General features: G+C 39.9%; 1 pseudogene; it reads right to left on the bottom strand.

Annotated features, from left to right (window-relative positions):
* Positions 1–767: 767 nt before the first annotated feature.
* Positions 768–1,625, bottom strand: LOC138173427 (vesicle-associated membrane protein-associated protein A pseudogene; annotated as a pseudogene).
* Positions 1,626–4,096: the final 2,471 nt, after the last annotated feature.

Below are 4,096 nucleotides of genomic sequence, written 5' to 3'. Positions count from 1 at the left end.
GTCATTTAACCTTCAGTTATAACCTTAGCCCTACAAATACCATGGGATAAATCTGACCCCTATGCAGGTGAGAAAAATAAGGACCCATAGGTCATGGAGGTCTCGTGTTCTAGGTTTATTTAGCAAATGAGAATTTTTTTTTGCATTGTTTACTGCAACTGTAACCCCTGATCAACATTCCAAATTCTGTCATAGATGTACTGAGTTTAGCATTGGGGGTGCCCCCACCCCTAAATCTCTTAGGCTGATTTTGCCCCTATTCCTTTGGGGAGTATTGTAATAGAAATGTAAATATAGTTTCACATATATATGTATATATATATATAAATATGTGTGTGTGTGTGTGTGTGTGTATAGTCTCCAGCTCCTGAGGAAGTAATGAGCATCTTCTCACTGAAGGCTGAATGAGCAGCGGGTGAATGAACACTCTTCATATTGGGGGATTCCTTTTTGCGTATGAATTAGATTTGAAGATTGCTGAGGTCCCTTCCAACTCTAAATTCTATGATCTTGTGATTCTAGATATAGGACAGTCTTTATATCACCTCCATAGAAAATGTAAAGAATAGAAACTATTTTAATATCCCTTACATAACCAGTGTAGCTAATTTTCTTTTTTTTTAAAGAACAATTCTTTATTTATGAATTTCATGAAGGACTGAATGTGCAACTGACACTTGCTATTGATGATCTGATAATATACAATTTGTCCAGTAGCTGAACAGTTTGTTTTTTAACCATGAGAGATCATTAAAGGCAAAGCCTATTATGAAGCTGTACACAAAAAAATGGTCACTGTGGGCCATACTACCAATGAAACGGAAGGTAAACAAATCTTTTTCTGGTCAAGAAAAAAAAGGAAACAGTACTCTGCATGCTTCACTCTACAAGATGAATTTCCCTAGAAAGAATCCAATGAAAATGGCTGCAATTACAACAAGAAGTGAAGGAAGAGGACTGGTGACATTCTTTCTGAAAGACATGGCTGAGCTTGGTCCAAAATTATCTGCATGTGCTACCTTTCTGAGACTTAAACCTTTATCTCTCAGGTGTCAGTTTTCTTCTGATAATTTCTCCCTGAAATCTTTTACACTCTTCCACTAGTTTTCTTGTTTTAGTATCATTGAGTGAAACTCTATGCAGTTTTGGCATAGGTCCATCTTGTTTAGATGCATTCAGTGGAAGAGCTTTGCTAGGTTCCATATCAATCAATTTGTCATTTTCATTGGATATTTCAAATACACATCTCAATTTGGAATCCATCAGTTCATCAGGTTTTGCTTCTTTCCATACAGCCTCCATATCTGAAGTGTCTGATGGAGCAAAAATCGTCTGTTCATAAACTTGTGTTTACTCTTCTCATTTAGATCGTAGTCAAAAGGCTGCAGCATTACTGAAACAGTTACAGTAGACCCTGGATCAATAATTCTACTGTTTGGCCTCACACAGTACTGATGAGGTGCTGTCGTCTTCACTTTGAAACATACTTTTCTGTCTTATGGATTTCAAAGTTTAAGATTTGTACTGACTACATCTGTGAAGAGGCCTTTAAATTTGAGGTCTGTGGGTAGGTCGAGCAGCAGGATCTGCTCTTGCTTTGCCATGGCCCCAGCAGTGGCCGCCATCGGAGAGATAGCACAGGGGGGCAATTTTCTTTTTTGTTAAGGCCCCAGGGCTCTTATATACCCACTCCAATTCATAGCACTATTCTGTGGTTTGGATTCCCTTCAGAATTGACATGAACTTGTGGTTGCTAAAGAGGCTACACCATGGTATTTGGGTGGCTTCCACTTTCACCCCAGGCATATTTATAGACATCCAGCTTCGTGGTGGTCTAAGCCCTCAAAGGTTATACCATCAGGTAGATGATCCCTTACTCTCTTCTCTACTTATCTGGGGTTTCAGTGAGCTATTATTCACTTTGTTCTGTCCTTTCCTGAACAAAAATCATTCTCTTGGGCAGAGAAGCAAAATTATTATTTTTGGTCATTGCATGTTTAGAAAGCTTTTATTGTTGCCAAATTACTTTGTGATCCCATATGATGTTGAGACCCAAAGTTTAAGAAGTGCTGCCTCTTTCCTGGATTGTCCTAGAACTTACCAGGCTATATATGAATTCTCTGAATAACAGTAGTGGCAGACAACAAAGTCAAAGTCATTTGCTCCCATATGTCCTGGTTCATTCTCTTGCTGTTCCTTCAGTTCTGGGACCGTATGTACAATTGTCTTCTCACGAAGAGACTTGTAATAGCAATAAATACTCTCTCTTCTCCCTAGAAGTCTAGATTCTGGTATCCCCTTCTTCCCAAGTAGCTAGAGCTAGTGAAGAACTTATTTCAGTAGGATGCTGAGTTGAGTTTCTGAACACTCCAGGAAGTCAGTACTGTATAAGAAATGAGAAATGCCCTTTCCTCTATATGGTAGCCTAGGGTAAGGTTCAGGAACTTTGCACTGGGCTATGTGTCCTTTCTCCATATCTGCCATCTCTCAGGCTGAAGGGTTCTACTGCTTCCGCGCTATGACTAGTGACAGGAACTCTCAGCTTGGACTGGGTGAGAGCAGATGCAACTCCAATGTTGCCTCAAGGTAGTTAGTATTTGCTTCCAATGGGGAATCCATACCCATGCATAGTTTTTCCCATACTCTAGGACCCAGCTCCACTCTTGTTTCTGCTGTTCTCCAAACTGTTCAGCTCTTGTAGGAGCTTTCTGACAAGTAAAGACTGCAACTGACAGCTTAAAAAAGAGCCTCAGGCTAAAGGATATATAGTTCCAACCTGTAATAGTCAATGCTTATTAATCCATCTCCAGTTGATCTATAAGAGCCTAAACTAATTAACTCGGTGTACTAAATATTGGTTACTGGACTTGGAGTCTGGAAGACCTAGTTTCTAATTCCGTCTCAGACATTTAGTAATTTAACATGGTTAGGTCACTTAATTCTCAAGGTCACATTGTCCTTATCTATAAAATGAGGGGTTGGATTTAATGACCTCTAAGGTTTCTTCCATTTCTAGGTCTAGGATCCTATGATTTAAGTTGATGTCCTTGTCCTTAATCAGTTATTTTTAGAGCCTATTGCAGTAGATGTTCCCTAGGCTTATTAATGAGATAGTCAATGAGCAGGGCCAGACATTAAGAATAGCTGTCTCTACTTAGGATGCCCTATCTTCCTTGATTTCTACCCTTGTGTTCTCTCCAAATCTAGGGCTATACCAACACTTATTCAGGATAGCTGGGTGATGAGAAGAGCTCTCACCACCAGGCATGCACTTTGCTCTTGGCTTTTCTCGTCCCCTTGCCTGGACTGTCCCAAAACTCTTCTAGTATGGCTGACTATGAAGAATAACACCAGTGGAGTTGCACTGCCCCTATCACTTCCCCCTTGGCAGGGCTACTTGACTGCTCAGAGGGTTTGCATGAGATAGGAGTCAACTCCATTCCTTCTGATAAAATGGAGGACCACCAGTTCTTGCCATTTTCTTTGCTAATGCCTCCCAAGATCTGCCTTACCTACATAAGTAAATTAAGAACCTATTAGCCTTACCATCAGTACCACTGCTACATTTTAGGACTTCTGGACATTTTTTTTAGGAGGGGGAGGTGTGGCAATCAAGGTTAAGTAACTTTCCCAAGGTCACATAGCTAGTAATTGTCAAGTGTCTGTGGCCAGATTTGAACTCACGTTATCCTGACTCCAGGGCCAGTGCTGTATTTACTGTGCCACCTAGCTGACCCAACTTCTGGACCTTTTTATATGCCCTTCCTTTTATGTTTTGTCTCCCTTTTAGAGGGCAAATTACCTGAGAATATAAACTATTTAGCTTTATCTGTTTGTATCCCCAGTGTTTAGCACAGTGCTTAGCACATAGAAGATGCTTAGTAATGCTGTTTTCATCCATCCATTTGTCCATTAATTAATTAATTAATTAATTACATAGGAAAACCCAACCAGAGTCCCAAAGACTTACCTCCTGTAAGTTCATCAATGCAATTCAATACGACAAGCATTTATTAAGTTCCTGCTTTGTGTCAGAACTATTTTGTGCACTGAGGATAAAAAAGCAAGAACAAAATGGTCCATCCAAAACTCTAAG

This window comes from Petaurus breviceps, unplaced genomic scaffold, assembly GCF_028583685.1.
Source record: "Petaurus breviceps papuanus isolate PSGF00001 unplaced genomic scaffold, PetGlider_PUasm1.0 582, whole genome shotgun sequence".
In the NCBI taxonomy this organism is placed as follows: domain Eukaryota; kingdom Metazoa; phylum Chordata; class Mammalia; order Diprotodontia; family Petauridae; genus Petaurus; species Petaurus breviceps.
The sequence above is the reverse complement of the archived record's forward strand: the minus strand, read 5'-3'. Positions and strand labels throughout refer to the sequence as shown.